The sequence below is a fragment of the Ranitomeya variabilis genome, chromosome 3 (genome assembly GCF_051348905.1).
Source record: "Ranitomeya variabilis isolate aRanVar5 chromosome 3, aRanVar5.hap1, whole genome shotgun sequence".
Lineage (NCBI taxonomy): Eukaryota > Metazoa > Chordata > Amphibia > Anura > Dendrobatidae > Ranitomeya > Ranitomeya variabilis.
The window spans coordinates 239,806,786-239,824,779 of record NC_135234.1 but is presented as its reverse complement, the minus strand read 5'-3'; positions in this window follow the sequence as shown (position 1 = coordinate 239,824,779).

The following is a 17,994-nucleotide window of genomic DNA, read 5'->3' as shown; positions in this document are numbered from 1 at the left end:
TCTGGGGGATTGCTTCATCTTGGGTGCAGATATATTTGTGTCAAGGTGCAGCTGCACAGATAGCCAGCGCTGCCTTACTCTATGCATAGTAAGAGGCTTTCAGAGAAAGAGGTTATGCCCAGAGCAAGGCCTTATCAGAGCAAGCTGCCTGCCATTTATCTGATTCCCTATCGAATATGAAAACAGGCCTCAATCTGCTGCTTCTATTTTCCTTGGGAAAGCTATGGGTGGAATAATAATTTGCTCCATTTTTTGTTTGTTTTGAAGTAACCTTTTGTTAGTTTATGATCCTGAGACAATTCAACTAATATGGAAAAAAGTTGGTCACATGCAATCCCAAAATAAATTATAAAGATCTAAACAACAAATTGCATCTATTTCTGGTAAAAGGTTGACTTTTTTTTTTTTTAAAGTGCAATTTTGCATCTCAGACAGTCTTATGCATCTTGATTTTTATTCTTGTATTCATTGCTATCTTCTTAAAATTGAAAGTGCAGCATAGATTTGAAATAAATAGCGCTATGAATTTCAATGGTCTGACATAAATGATACTATTCCCATTCTCTTAATAACTGTCAAATAATGCACCTGCTTCGTTGACTGCACATTACTAAACTAGTTAAAATATACAACTTCATATACAATTGGATTTCAACCAAGCCAGAAGGGGCTTCAATACTTCAAATTATTTATTTGAAGTTGCTAAGCTGAGTAATGAAGTGTCTATAGCACAGATCTAATGCGGTCACAATTAAAAATGATTTCTTTAACATTTCCAACTGAATTTAGTCTATTTGTATTTCATTTTTTGCATTATTTTTACATATGAGATAGATAATCTATCTAACAGAATTTTGAAAATGAGTCCTGGCTTAGAAAGAAGCCTATTTCTATACTGAGATTTATTGCACTTTCTTTTTTTATGTGTTTTTTATTTGTACAGTAAACATAAAAAAAATACTCTTGAAATATGAAATAGAGTGATGGAGTCCTGCCAGTTTTGCTTAGTGCATATTTAAGATACTGGGTCAGTATCCCAAAGGTTACACGATTTTGCTATACATGTTTCATATAGTTCTGCTTTTATTAGACAGACAGGTAGCCATATAGATATGTGATAGACTAGATACCGTAGACAGAAATATAAATGTGAGATAGATGGATAGATAGATAAAAAAGAAATTAGATAGCTATGGATAGATAGATAGACATGAGATAGATAGATATGCGATAGAATAGATAAATAGATAGATAGATATGTGATAGATTAGATAGATAGATAGATAGATAGATAGATAGATAGATAGATAGATAGATAGATAGATAGACAGACAGATAGATATGTGATGGAATAGATAGATATGTGATAGAATAGATAGAAGATAGATATATAGATATGTGATAGAATAGATAGCTAGAATAGATAGATATGTGATAGAATAGATAGATAGATAGATAGATAGATAGATAGATAGATAGATAGATGTGACAGAATAGATGGATAGATAGATAGATAGATAGATAGATAGATAGATAGATAGATAGATAGATATGTGATGGAATAGATAGATAGATATGTGATAGAATAGATAGATATGTGATAGAATAGATAGCTAGAATAGATAGATATGTGATAGAATAGATAGAAGTTAGATATATAGATATGTGATAGAATAGATAGATAGATAGATGATACATAGATAGATAGATAGATAGATAGATAGATAGATAGATATGTGATAGAATAGATAGAAGTTAGATATATAGATGTGATAGAATAGATAGCTAGAATAGATAGATATGTGATAGAATAGATCAATAGATAGATAACAGATAGATAGATAGATAGATAATGTGACAGAATAGATGGATAGATAGATAGATAGATAGATAGATAGATAGATAGATAGATAGATAGATAGAAAGATATAGATAAATCTATAGATAGCACGAACATATAAGTGTTACATTTTCTCTTATTTGGCTGTTCCCTTCTGACTAAGCCTCCCACATAGAATTTCTAGCAATTCGTTTAAAATGATAGTGATTGTAACTTATTATGTAATTACATTACTAGAAAGAACTGATGTCTGGTCAGCTCCACTCTGTCTGCTCACACCTGCAGAAGGGAATGTGCATCCACCATGACCATTTTCTGTGGGAACAATCGTTCCATTTCTGCCCTCTCAAGCAAGTATTATTTGAGCAGTGACATGGAAGCCAATGAAGCAGCGAGATATGGAACCAGGTGTACATGCTACACCAAATTCAAGGACAAATTATCATTTTTATTGCGCTCTTTTATGTGTGTTGCATTGTTCCTAAAATAACAGCTTTACCAATGTATGTGATGTAGTAGATGGTATTTTTAGAAGGATGACAACTCTCATTTTACAAAAGGAGATTTAGGAATACAGCTTACAGTAAAACGAATGGAACTGTATATTTTATTTTAGCAAAGTGAAATCATGAGAAATAAAGAAAAATTACAAAAATAATAGTAAGGCCATTATGATTTCATAGTATGCTTTTGCAGAAAGCATCATTGTGGGCTTAGGTGGGGTTCTTTGTTTCAGAGAAGAATATTTTACCTTTCCACTATAACAGTAAAGTTGAGTAGATGGAAAGACAGTCAGATAATGTATACCTCCTGAAAGCTGGCCCTGTAACTAATGATGCCTTGCCGCGCAGTGAGATTGGTTGCTGTCAGGAATCGTCAGCATACACTCCCAGCTATTCGTTATGTTATGTAACTGCTTCTTGAGATGTTATAGTCAGGATAACCTGAAATACCAGACAAATAGGCTGACAAATGCAGCAGCAGCAATGCTTTGATCAGGACTACAAGCATCTGATGTCGCTCTGTATACTTGGCCTCAGAGTTGCAATCTGCTACGCCATCTGCATCTACATTTTACTATCAACACTCAAAAGGAGCTGCCTCGCAGCGTATCCGCTTCCAATTATCTCATTACTATGCAACACAAAAATGCGATTGGAACCACTCTCCAGTGGTTCAAAGGTTACGAAAGGCCATCGCTGTTTAGGGATAAGGATTTGTTGGGTTAAGAAACGAAAATACTTATTCAATTAACTGTCTATTGTGAAAAGTGATACTATCCAAGAAATGGTATTAATCCATACAAAGTCTCCCCGTCATCAGTTAGCATTTAGCTAAAATATTGTTTAGTAACGCCATCAGCAGGCTGAAAATGAGGGCATGTTTCAGACAACCTGACAGTACATTAGTCACTGAGATGTACAACGAGCAAAAGACCCCCACCTCGCAGGTGACTCTACCTGAAGAGAGACCCAGAGGTCATTTGTAAAAAACAATATAAGCAGGCTAACCCCTATTTCAGCACCACTTACCTTCTATCTGCTCAGAGGGTAAAATGCAGAATGTCATTACCTGGTATCATTACACTTTACTAAACTAATGCTTTAAACCACATTAGAAATAATAGGGAAAGTCAATTTTTCAACCGGGATAACCTGCTGTACAGACAGACATATTTGTATTATTTGTATTGCATTCTGTGGGAGGATCGCAGAAAACTCAGCCCTCATTTAACAATGTTATGATAATAAAACACTTATTAAAGTTCATTTGGGGTTTCAGTAAACCATTATCCCCAAGTGCAGTTCAATGTAACACAACAAGCTGATTTACTGCCATGTCTTCACTGCTGCCCCGGTGTCTGTTGTCTGTCTGCACCGCTGTTATGTGATAGGTGCTGCAGCCAATCACTGGACTCAGTGTCTCATACCGTTTACATCAGCAGGACGGCTGAGCTGAGTGATTGCTAACAGCACCGTTGAAGTGATAGCAGTGCTGCAGACAAACAACTGAGACACAGAGCTGGACCTCAAGAGGGTAAGTAATTCAGTTTGTCTTTTTACACTAAATTGCACCTGGGAATAATAATTTACTAAAAACCTCTTTAAAATCAATGTAAAATACGCTCCAACAATCATAAAATGAGGAACGTTTCTTAAAATATCCTATTTAGTCTACAACGGCACAATTATTTCAGATATTTCTTCAATAAAATGGATCCGAGAAAAGAGATAGCACATGGTTGACTTTAGGGTCCATTCAGTATTTCTCACGCCTATAGACTTGAAGGAATCAAATCTGTAAAAAATAATCAGACTGGGATATACAGGACACACAGATAAAACACATGGGTCAATGAGAAAAACTGATTTGTGAATAGCTCCATTGACTTGCATGGTCAGTAGGCTTACAGTTTTAAAGCAGAGAACACAAGGAAGGGCAAGAAAAATGTTAGTGTGAATAAGGTCTTAACTCTACCTAGAAGTAAAACCCACCATGCAAAGACTGATCACTTAACCTCAGACCTCACCCTAATAAGTATTAGCAGCCCAGCCAAAGTGGTCAAAGAATAAAAGGAGATAAGGGAAGTATATACTAAATCACACCATATATGCAAGATAAAGTACTTATAGATTCCAGGAGATATTGGGAGAAAATGTTTGGGACATGGATGTTTCAATAGTAGTAACATCTACTGTATGTAGTCACCAAGTCTACTACCACGGCTGCAACTACATATGTTAGAAAGTATTCTCAGGGATACAGGGAGTCCCTGGGTTGAAAACAACATAGGTTCTGTAGGATTGTTCTTTATATTGAATTTGTAAGTTTGAATGGGTAGATTTGTTAAATGGAACTCTAGGCAATTTGTTTTATTGTGTTGGATAAAATATGGAATGGTAACTACTAGAGATGGGCAAAATTATGTGAGTGGAATTGAATTCTACTAAAATTTGACAAAAATCTGTATTCTCTTAAATACAGCATTTAAATTACTTCCAGCCTTGGAAATCACTGCGGATTGTAACGTCACACCATATGTCGTGATGTCACAACCTTACAACATGCAGTGACCGCTGAGCCTTGAATGCTGCCAGAAATCCTAGCCTATAGTGAAGAGGTCAGAGATGCGGAGCGCAACAGTTGGAAGGCGAGGGACAGACAGAAGGACAGTGAGCGGTGGATTGGCCAGAGAGGTGAACGATGAGGTATTTTTTGTTTGTAAATAAGAATTATGGGGGCACCATGGACAGTTTACTACTGGGATCCAACCTTGACCAATGAAAATGGAAATATGCAACACAAAAGAAAAAGCAAAGGCCATAAGAAACGGGGATCACCAGACAGCAGGATAATATGCAAAAAGGGTCACAACTTTATTAAGGTATAAGGTATAACATAGATACTGAAAACATTAAAAACATTTAAAAACAGTAAATGTTGCCTAAAATAGGGCACATGCCTGGAGCCAAATTTATAGGAGACAATAGGAATAATACATGTATACATGCATATGCACCTGGTCCTGAAAATCCTATATGGACAGTATATTTATCAAAATATGAGGTATAGAAAATTCACCATAAGGCCCCATACACAAAATGAGCAATTCAAAAGAGACTGAGGACAGTACAATAATAAGACCTTAAAATTAGCAGTCATGGATGGTATAATAACTCAATTAAGAGCACTCAGTGATATAAATATACTCAACACATGTGAAAGAGGCAGATATAGTTACCCAACATGTCCTATAGAAATATCCAACTTATATGTGACCAGAGTATAGCATTCTAGGTGAGTTAATTACCCACAAATGAACTAGGACCAGAGCCAGCACATTCATATTTCCCCCATGAGGCAAACAGATCTAATACCCCTCAGATAATGCCAGGCATGAAAAAGGAAACGAAAACCCAACGCGTGTCGCCACTAGAGTGGCTTCATCAGGGGTATGATTTTCGCTGCCAACATCTATATTTATATACCTTATATAATGCCGAGTAAGTGAGTGCAGCCGTGGGTAATATTTTTTGTTTGTTTCCTACATCTTGCATTCAAAAGTATGTGTCGTACATAAGTCAGATGTTTGTAACTTGGGGATTGCCTGTAGTCCAGACACTAAGACTCTCCAGCTCATATATAATGTAATGGCTCACACAAGGCATTTTCTGCCAGAAGGGTTATACACACCTTTAGTAAATTTAAAAGAGGTTTCAAGTAATTTTTTCACACTTTCACCACTGTCTAGTTAGGGGTAAAAAAAAAAGTGTATTATGACCTTATATATCTCATGTAATTCCATATTGCTTTTTTTGTACTTTTTATAAAATAATGAATAAAAATGTGAAATTCAATCCTATATTTTATAGTGGTGATCACTGCATGATTGCCAAAAACCCTATCAGTTTAAGGACATCATTTAATGTAGATTTAGTATAATTATCTACTTATCAGCTGTTTCACAGGAGTTAGCATTCCCTAAGGACATTTGTGTCACAAACAGATATACAATGACCATATCATTCGCGTTTCCAATCCCATAATTCAGCCATTGTGTATTAAAGATATTTCAATAAAAGAGAGTGATGACTCCTTAAGACACCCCTCATCAATTCCTCACATCATTGATATACGTCTGGCAATGTCACTCAGTTAAAAACTGGCCCATCTGCTCTCCCTATTGTATTGCTTAAATGACTATATATTTCAGATGGGATATAAAGCAAGCAGACCAAAACCAGAGGATATCTATAGATGACAACAATACCAAAATGTACAAGTGCACTGTTGTATAGATAAGAGAAATATTTAGCATGAGCCGGTGTCTACACAATATGCGTTTCCTAAGTATAAAATTATAAATTTAGATATAGATTAACACATATATATATAGTGAAAACACTGTGAAATAACTTTGGATGCCACACTGAGCATTCATAAGTTATTATTTCATTTCTGAAATGCAAAACAGAATGGCAAAGGGTAATCTGCTGTCTTGAAAATACCATGTTATGAAATATCACAAGAAGAGAATTCTTGGTCGAATAGGAGTTGCTAATAAGACATTAACTTCCCATTGTGCATCAAGTATTTACCTTCCATAAGTATCTACCTATACCTTCAACATCTTCATTGCCTCCAATCCCTCGGTTATCTTTTTTCAGCTCCGTTTTATGATTATATGCTCATGTTTTATTTCATCATTGCAATGGTAGAGCTATTATTTTTTACATAAGTGCAATGGGTACAATACATTCGAAGAGTGATGAAGGTGGCTGATGTTTCAATAAATCTATTGAATCATTATTTACACGTCTGTAAAATAGTTCATGGATTAAAAGAAGAAAAGCTATGTCAGATCATTGAACCTTCAATGGTCATCTAAGACATCACATGAGCTTATCAGTAAAACAACAGAAGGTCCATCTGCAGCACTGAGCTGATAGACTAGGTTTTCCCCCCAAAGACTGACTATAAATCATATTTATGCTCCATGATCACAGTCCATGTAGAGCATTCTATTGGTAGCATGTGATCCCTGGGAAGGAAGTAGACTAGTAGCCCTTAGAGAAGACCTGTTTCCAGGTGAAAGGATGACAGTTTTGTGTCCCTATTTCTTTAATGATGCTCCCCTGAACAAACCATTTTATTGTTTTTAAATCTCCCACATGGTTTCAGAAATATTGACCTGTTTATTTAGTGCTAAATTTGTATACTTTACCAAAGGAAAGTTTCTCACAGGGTTATAATGCAAAGTATCCTGTAGAGACACCCCCCAGAGAGTCCTGTGAGCAACACCCCCTTGGTAAAGACCATAAAAATTTGTACTAAATAAAAAGGACCATATCTCAGGAATCACATGCAGGATTTTAAAAAAAAATATATCTAAAAAAGTGTGCTCAGGGAATCAGTGCTACTAAAATAAGAGCAAAACAGGTCACTTTCTGCCTAGTGACAAGTCTTCTTTAACCCCTTAATGACCAGAGGTACTTTTGGTTTTGCATTTTCATTTTTTGCTCACCTTCTTCCCAGAGCCATAACCTTTTTTATTTTTTGGTCAAAATGGCAATGTGAGTGCTTTTGTTTCGGGACGAGTTGTACTTTTGAATGAAACCATTGGTTTAAACATATACAGGAAAATGGGAAAAAATTCCAAGTGCAGTGAAATTGCAAAAAAGTACAATCTCACAAATGTTTTTTATTTTTTTTTACCATACTCATTAAATGCTAAAATTGACATGCCATAATGATTCTCAAGGTCATTGCAAGTTCATAGACGCCAAACATGTATAGGTTCTTTTTTATTTCAGTGGTGAAAAAAAATTCCAAAATTTGTTAAAAAAAAAAAATGTGATTCCACCTGCGGCTGTTTGAGGCACATGTCAACTGTTCAAAACAGCTGACGTGCTGGAAAATATGATGGAGCCCACATCAAAGGGAGGGAGTACGACATAGACGTACTATTACGCACAATGTCGGAAAGGGGTTAACAAGCTACGGGTCAGCTGATACACTTATTTGCATTGAAATACACTATCAATATTAATGTCTTCATAAATAGATAGTTGAAACACAATGACTCAAATTCTCAGAACCTCCTGGTCATAGATAGAGATGAGCGAATATGTTCCGAAAATGATCGCCAAACATAAATTCGGCACAAATATGGTACATTCAGATTCGTGATCGGTAAATCGAGCATTTTTCTTAAAATCGGAAAAAGTTGGTAACATTTAGTAAAAAACAGAATAAAACCTGGCAAATCATGTGTCAAGTTCAATAAAATCACAGCGTGACAGGTTAGAATAGAATAAATAGAATAGATATATACACATAGGATACATAGATATAGAGATGTCAGTGACACACACATATATATACACTTCTCAAAAAAATAAAAGGAACACTAAAATCCCACATCCTAGATATCACTGAATGAAATACTCCAGTTGTAAATCTTTATTCATAACATAGTGCAATGTGTTGAGAACAATAAAACCAAAATATTATCAACATAAATCACAATATCTCACAGAGGTCTGGAGATGGACTGATGTTCAAAATCAAAGTGGAAAATGAAGTTACAGGCTGATCCAACTTCAGTGGAAATGCCTCAATACAAGGAAAAGATGCTCAGTAGTTTGTGTGGCCTCCACATGCCTGTATGACCACCCTACAATGCCTGGGCATGCTCATGATGAGGCGGCGGATGGTCTCCTGAGGGATCTCCTCCCCAGACCTGGACTAAAGCATCAGCCAACTCCTGGACAGTCTGTGCTGCAACATGACGTTGGTTGATGGTGTGAGACATGATGTCCCAGATGTGTTCAATTGGATTCAGGTCTGTGGAACGGGTGGGCCAGTCCATATCTTCAATGCTTTCATCTTGCAGGAACTGCTGACACACTCCAGCCAGGTCTGGCATTGTCCTGCATTAGGAGGAACCCAGGGCCAACCGCACCAGCATATGGTCTCAAAAGGGGTCTGAGGATCTCATCTCGGTACCTAATGGCAGTCAAGCTACCTCTGGTGAGCACATGGAGGGCTGTGCGGCCCTCCAAAAAATGCCACCCCACAGCATTACTGACCCACTGCCAAACCGGTCATGCTGAAGGATGTTGCAGGCAGCATATCGCTCTCCACAGCGCCTCCAGACTCTGTCACGTCTGTCACATGTGGTCAGTGTGAACCTGCTTTCATCTGCGAAGAGCACAGGGCGTCAGTGGCGAATTTACCAATCCTGGTGTTCTGTGGCAAATGACAAGCGTTCTGCACGGTGTTCGGCTGTGAGCACAATCTCCATCTGTGGACCTTGGGCACTCAGACTACATTCCTCATGGAGTCGGTTTCTGACCATTTGTGCAGACACATGCACATTTGTGGCCTGCTTGAGGTCATTTTGCAGGGCTCTGGCAGTGCTCCTCCTGTTCCTCCTTGCACAAAGGCTGAGGTAGCGGTCCTGCTGCTGGGTTGTTGCCCTCTAACGGCCCCCTCCATGTCTCCTGGTGTCATGGCCAGTCTCCTGGTAGCGCCTCCAGCCTTTGGACACTACGATGACAGACACAGCAAACCTTCTTGCCACAGCACACATTGATGGGCCATCCTGGATGAGCTACACTACCCACTTGTGTGGGTTGTAAAGTCCATCTCATGCTACCACGAGTGTGAAAGCACAACCAACATTCAAAAGTGACCAAAACATCAGCCAGAAAGCATTGGTACTGAGATGTGGTCTGTGGTACCCACCTGCAGAACCACTTCTTTATTGAGTGTCTCTTGATAATTGGCAATAATTTCCATCTGTTGTCTATCCTATTTGCACAACAGCATGTGAAATTGATTGTCAAACAGTGTTGCTTCCTAAGTGGACAGTTTGATTTCACAGAAGTTTGATTTACTTGGAGTTTTATTCTGTTGTTTAAGTGTTCCCTTTATTTTTTTGAGCAGTGTATATATAACAGAAATAGGCCCGATGCTATTGCATCGGGAGTGTGGTGAAATGAACATCTGTGCAAGGATAGTGGTGCTGACAGGAGCAGAAAACATTTCACACCGTTTGCGCTTTCCAGCATATCTGTTCTATATCATCCCTCTGCATTTTTGTATTTTTGCGCAGACACAGTTTGTGGCCTTGCATTCATGAACTGCGCCTGAGCAAGTGACATACACGTCACTGCTATTCCCGCGCATGTGTTGTAACGATGCGGCTGGTACTGCATCTGCATGGGAATAAGTGACACTGCCGCGGTGCCTTATGGGATTCGGTGTCAGCGCGCGGAAGTCCCAACTGGGGTTTAAATAAATATATAAATATATATATATATATATATATATATATATATATATGTATTTACAGTGGGTATGGAAAGTATTCAGACCCCTTAACATTTTTCACTCTTTGTTTCATTGCAGCCATTTGGTAAATTCAAAAAGTTCATTTTTTCACATTAATGTACACTCTGCACTCCATCTTGACTGAAAAAACAGAAATGTATAAATTTTTGCTAATTTAATAAAAAAACAAAAACTGAAATATCACGTGGTCATAATATTCAGACCCTTTGCTCAGACATTCATATTTAAGTCATATGCTGTCCATTTCCTTGTGATCCTCCTTGAGATGGTTCTACTCCTTCATTGGAGGACAGCTGTGTTTAACTAAACATAGGACTTGATTTGGAAAGGGCACACACCTGTCTATATAAGATCTCACAGCTCAGAGTGAGTGTCAGACCAAATGAGAATCATGAGGTTAAAGGAACTGGCCAAGGAGCTCAAAGACAGAATTGTGGCAAGGCACAATTGTGGCCAAGGTTACAATAGAATTTCTGCAGTACTCAGGGTTCCTAAGAGCATAGTGGCCTCCATATTCCTTAAATGGAAGAAGTTTGGGACCACTAGAAGTCTTCTTAAACCTGGCTGTCCAGCCAAACTGAGCAATCGTGGGAGAAGAGCATTGGTGAGAGAGGTAAAGAAGAACCCCAAGATCACTGTGACTGAGCTCCAGAGATGCAGTAGGGAGATGGGATCACTGCAGCTCTCCACCAGTCGGGCCTTTATGGCAGAGTGGCCTGATGGAAGCCTCTCCTCAGTGCAAGACATATGAAAGCCCGCATAGAGTTTGATAAAAAAAAAACACATGAAGGCCTCCCAGACTATGAGAAAAAAGATTCTCTGGGCTAATGAGATGAAGACATACCTTTTTGGTGATAATTCTAAGCGGTATATGCAGAGAAAACCAGGCACTGCTCATCACCTGCCAAATACAATCCCAACAGTGAAGCATGGTGGTGGCAGCATCATGCTATGGGGGTGTTTTTCATCTGCAGGAACAAGATGACTGGTTGTCATTGAAGGAAACATGAATGCGGCCAAGTGCAGAGATATCCTGGATGAAAACCTATTCCAGAGTTCTCTGGACGTCAGACTTGGCCAAAGGTTCACCTTCCAACAAGACAATGACCCTAAGCCATTTTTGACTGGCCCAGCCAGAGCCCTGACCTAAAGACAATTGAGCATCTCTGGAGAGACCTGAAAATAGCTGTCCACCAAAGTTCACCATCCAACCTGGCAGAACTCGAGAGGATCTGCGAGGAAGAATAGCAGAGGATCCCCAAATCTAAGTGTGAAAAACTTGTTGCATCATTCCCAAGAAGACTCATGGCTATACTAGCAGAGTGCAGAGTCTACATTAATGAGAAAAAAATGAACTTTTTTGAATTTACCAAATGGCTGCAATCAAACAAAGAGTAAAAAATGTGAAGATGTCTGAATACTTTCCATACCCACTGTATATTCCATAGATAGATAGGAGAAAAGCTGGCAATTCATGTGCGACATTCAGTAAAATCACAGAGTGACAGGTTAGAATAGAATAGATATATACACATAGAATACATATATAGATGTCAGTGACACACACACATATATATGTATATATATTACATAGATAGATAGAAGAAAAGCTGGCAATTCATTTGCAGTGTACTGTAAAATCACTGCAGGAGCTAACAGGATTGAAGAGATGGGTTACATACAATAAATTCAAATAGAATAGATCGATATACAGATGTCTGTGACAAATACAGTTAGTAGAGTGTGTGTGCAGCTTACTGTACATGTATTTAATTAATAAACGATTATTTTTCTGAAAAAATGGCCTGGACTCCCACTCAATTTTTGTAACCAGCAGAGGGAAAGCCGACTGCTTGAGGCTGATGTTTATAGCCTGGGAAGGGGGTAATAACCATGGAACTTCCCAGGCTATTAATATCAGCTCACAACTGCATACTTAGCCTTTATTGGCTGTTAAAATGGGGGACCCTAAAAAAATGATGTAGGATCCTCCTGTAATTAATAACCAGTGAAGGCCATGCAGACAGCTGCGGGATGATATTAATGGCCTAGGAAGGGGCCATGGATACTGCCCCCAGGCTAAAAACATCAGCTCTCAGACACCCCAGAAAAGGCGCCAATTCTGGCACTTAGCCTTGCTCTTCCCACTTGCCTTGTAGCAGTGGCAGGTAGGGTGATAGTTGGTGGGGTTGATGTCACCTTTGTATTGTCAGGTGAAATCAAGCCCCAAGGTTAGTAATGGAGAGAGATCAATAAGATGTCCCCATTACTAATTCCATAGTCACATTGTATGGAAACAGACACCCACTAAAGTCCTTTAATTGTAAGAAAGACACAGACTTCTTTAATAATCTTAATAAACCCATACTTACGACCTCGCCCATTCCTCCAATGCCCTCTGAAAAAGAGGTAAAAAATGAACAACAATACCAGCGTTGGAAATTCGTGTCCGTTTTTACTGACCCCAACGTTGCCATTGCCGTTATTTACGGAATAACAGCGACTGCAAAAAAAATGTCAGATTTCCCATTTAATTTCTCTTTCATATGAAGTGATCTAATACATCAGAAGTGAGAGAAATGAAGTCCCCTAAGCACCCCAGTACATTTGGTGTCCCTGGACCCTCCTGCCTTCCCTTGGTCCTGTCCCCCAGCCGCCTGCATTTTCTTCCAGGAAGAAAATGGTGGGCCCATGCGCAGTGCCCCTGCTGAAATCTGTCAGCTGGCACCCAGCAACAATAGGAAATTTTTCCTATTGGTTCTTTTTGATCACTGTGCTAGACCCTATCACAGGGATCAAAATTAAAAAAATAGTAAATCACACCCCCTTTATCAACCCCTTAGTTAGGTAAAAATATTAAAATAAAAAAATGTATTTGTTTCCATTTTTCCATTAGGGTTAGGGTTGGGCTAGGCATAGGGTTAGGGTTGGAGCTAGGGTTACGGTTGGGCTAGGGTTACTGTTTGCCTAGGGTTAGGGCTAGGGTTAGGGTTGGGGCTAGGGTTAGGGTTGGGGCTATGGTTAGGGTTGTGTTAGGTTTGTGTTGGGGTTAGGGTTGTGGTTATGGTTGGGATTACAGTTAGGGTTGGGATTAGGGTTAGGGGTGTGTTAGGGATAGGGTTGTGGTTAGGGTTTTGGTTAGGTTTGTGATTAGGGTTAGGGGTATATTGGAGTAATGGTTGGAGTTAGAATTGGGGGGGTGTCCACTGTTTAGGTACATCAGGTGGACTTGAAACGTGACATGGCACCCACCATTGATTCCAGCCAATTTTGTGTTCAAAAAGTCAAACGGTGCTCCCTCCCTTCTGAGCCCTGCCATGTGCCTAAACAGTGGCTTTCCCCCACATGTGGGGTATCGGCGTATTCAGGAGAAATTGTGCAACAAAGTTTATGGTTCATTTTCTCCTGATACCCTTGTAAAAATAAAAAAATTTGGTTTCAAATAAAAAAATTTGTGAAAAAGTAAAATGTTCATTATTTCCATCCTCATTGCTTTAGTTCTTGTGAAGCACCTGAAGGGTTATTAAACTTCTTGAATGTGGTTTTGCACATCTTGAGTGGTGCAGCTTTTAGAATGACATCACTTTGGGGTATTTTGTGCTATATTGACCACCCAAACTCACTTCAAATGTGAGGTGGTCCTTAAAAAAAATGGTTTAGTAAATTTTGTTGGAAAAATGAGAAATCGGTGGTCAAATTTTAACCCTTTTCATGTCCTAACAAAGAAAATTGCTTCCAAAATTATGCTGATGTAAAGTTGGCATGTGGGAAATGTTATTTATTAACTATTTTGTGTGACACCACTCTCTGATTTAAGTGTACAAAAAATAAAAGTTTGGAAATTGCAAAATTTTCAAACTTTTTGCCAAATTTCCATTTTTTATATGTAGATGCAAGTAGTAATAAATTTTACCATGAACATGAAGTACAATATTTCATGAAAAAACAATCTCAAAATCAGTGGGATATCTTGAAGCGTTTCAGAGCTATAACTTCATAAATTGACTGTGGTCAGTATTGTAAAAATTGGCTTGGTCATTAAGTGCCAAATTGGCTCTGTCACTAAGGGGTTGCAAGCATCTCTGTGAAAAAAATGAGGAATATTGTTGGCACATCTTAGGGCTGATGTTTTTAGCCTAGAGGCAGTAGCCATGGCCCCTTCCTAGGCTATTAATATCAGCCAGCAGCTGTCTGCATAGCCTTTCCTGGTTATTAATTATAGGGGGACCATATGTCTTTTTTTTTAGGATCTCCCATTTTAATAGCCTGGGAAGCTCCATGGATATTAACTCCTCCCCAGGCTATAAACATCTACCTCCAGCCGCCGGCTTTCCCTTGGCTGGTTACGAAAATTGCACGGTAGCCCACTCAATTCATTAATTAAATACATGTACAGTAAGCTGCACACACTGTACTAATTATATTCTCACAGTGATCTGCTGTGAAGTCACTGAGCTTGAACTGTGGTGACCTCATCACTGACTTTTTCCCACGGTGCTGAGGTCACAGCAGTTCATCCCTGCTGGGAACACAGCCTCAGTGACAGGCAGATGACTTCACTGCCGGTCACTGACACTGCGCTTCCAACAGCTCATTCACCAGTGGTTCTCAGCCTGGACGGTCGCATCTTGGTTAATTCCCCAGACATGGATTACAGCATGGGACAGAATGACTGACAGATGAGGGATATTGTTTTTTTTTTATTTTAGTTTTATTACAGGAAAACGTGGACTTCTGTGGAATTAGGCGTTAGGTGAGTATACCTGTGTTTGTTATTTTTAAATAAAATGGAAAACTGTTTAGTCTTATTTCTAATAAAAAACTTTATTCTGGCTATATCTTTATTTAAAATACAACTATAGGATTAGTAATGGATATGTGTCTTACAGACACCTCTCCATTACTGGGCTTGATGTCGCAGACAATACAAAAGTGACATCAACCCCACAAATATGAACCTCACTTCAGCCACCGCTACATGGCAAGTGGGAAGAGCCAGCCAGGAAAAGCACCAGACTTGGCAAATCTAATAGATGTGCCTTTTCTGGGCAGCTGAGGGCTGATATTTTTAGGCTGGGGGTCAATATCCATGGCCCCTTACTAATCTCAGAACACCAGCCACCAGATGTGAGCTTTAGCAAGGCTGTTTGTCAAAAATGGGGGGACCCCATAATGTTTTTTTAACATATTTATTTAAATAATTAAAAATAAGGCATGGTTCCGCCCTCTATTCTTAATAACAAGACTTGCTGAAGCTGACAGCTGAGGGTTGCAACCCCTAGCTGTGAGTTTTGCCAGGCTGGTTATCAAAAATAAAGGGGAACCCACGCAAATTTCTTTTTTTAATTATTTACAGTGCAGGAGCTCCTGTACTCACTGTTATTAGCGGCAGCAGGTGTCAGCTGAAGGGAGCTGCAGTCCCATCAGCTGACACCAGTGACCGGAGGTAAGGTTTATACCTCCGATCACAGCTGAGCGCTCACGTGGGAGCTGCGGCTCTCTGACTGGCGGGGATGATTTCACAGCCGATCAGAAGCGCTATGCTGATGTTTCCCACGCTGTCACACTGTTAGGGCTGGCGGAACGCACCGAGTATATTTAGATATCATTATTTGTGCGTTCGCAGCCCGAAGTCTACCGTGCAGTAGACCAACCTGCTGCTTGCAAAAGGTGGCACAATATGGCGGTAGAAGCGAACTCTGTTACTTCACAGAGTCGAACAGAAGGGAAAACACTGTGCCCTGTTAGCATCACAGGGGAACACAGCTGCCTAACAGAGCGAAAGCAATCAGTGGTCATCAAGGAGTAGCAAGCACACAATCACCTCCTCTCTGGTAGAGCCGGAATTCTAATGGCTTTACGCCAGCCCTGAATTCACCATACAAACTCCTCACTGGAGGTGCCGGTATTCTAGTGGCTTATTTCAGCCGGACCCTGACCACAAGCAAACAAGACCACTGAGTAGATAAAGCTCATAACATAAGCTGATACTAGTGCATGGCCGTGTGAACCTTTTATAGCTGCAGCAACTTCAGGACCTTCCTAGAGGACCAATAGGTGCTGCTACAGTACCTGAGCAACTTCAGGATCTTCCTAGAGGACCAATGGGAGCTGCCACAGTACCTGAGCATGTGACCCCCGACCTCCAATGAGAGGTCTTACCCCGGGCATGCTCAGAAGGGGAAAAGCAGGACTTAGTCCCAGAGATGTCTGCTCGCCGCTGACCAGCACTGGCTACAATGGCTGAGCCTGGAAAAGCAGCAGTAACCATCTGCACAGTATCAGGCTGAGCCAGACGCTGGGACCAATGTCTCCGCCGAGCAGGCTCCATGGTGGCTGGAAAAAAATGGGAGACCGCAGCGGAGATGGTTCGAGATTCCCCCTGTGCAGAGGCGGGAACTCGACCTCTAACATTACCCCCCCTCCTTGGGCCTCGCTACGCTCGAAAGCAGCAATGAGCTGCTGAGCTCGAATGTACTCAGCAGGCTCCCGGGACCTGTCCTCTGGGCCATAACCTTTTCAGTCCACCAAATAAAATTTTTTGCCACGTACCACCTTGCACCCCAAAATAGCGTTCACCTCGTAATCGTCCACAGGCAAACCTGTTGTCCTGGCTGATGACTCAGAAAACCAGGACATGTATACGGGCTTCAAGAGGGACACACGAAAGGTGTCAGTGATACCTAGGCATGGAGGAATGGCCAGACGGTAGATCACAGGGTTAACCTGTTCGAGGACCTTGAAGGGACCCAAGTAGCGAGGTGCAAACTTAGTGGACTCAACTCGCAGCCTGATGTTACGGGTGGAGAGCCACACCAAGTTGCCAGGAGAAAAGGTTGGAGCGGGGCACCAATGTGCATCGGCGGAGGACCTCATTCCCTGCTTGGAGGCCCAAATGGCATCCTGAGTGCGGTCCCAAATGTCCCGTGCCTCCACAGCCCAGTCTGCCACCCTGGAGTCAGCAGAAGACACGGGCATGGGCACAGGGACACGCGGATGCTGGCCGTAATTTAGGAAGAATGGAGTCTGACCGGTGGAGTCGGCTACGGCGTTGTTCAGTGCAAACTCTGCCCACAGTAGCAAGTATGCCCAGTCATCCTGCCTGGCAGAAACAAAATGTCATAAATATGTGACCAGCGTCTGGTTGGCCCTCTCAACCAACCCATTCGTCTCAGGATGATATGCCGAGGAGAGATTCAACTCAATACTGAGTAGATGACAAAGCTCTCTCCAGAATCAAGACACAAACTAGGGACCCCGGTCACAGACAATTTTGTCCGGCATACCGTGTAGGT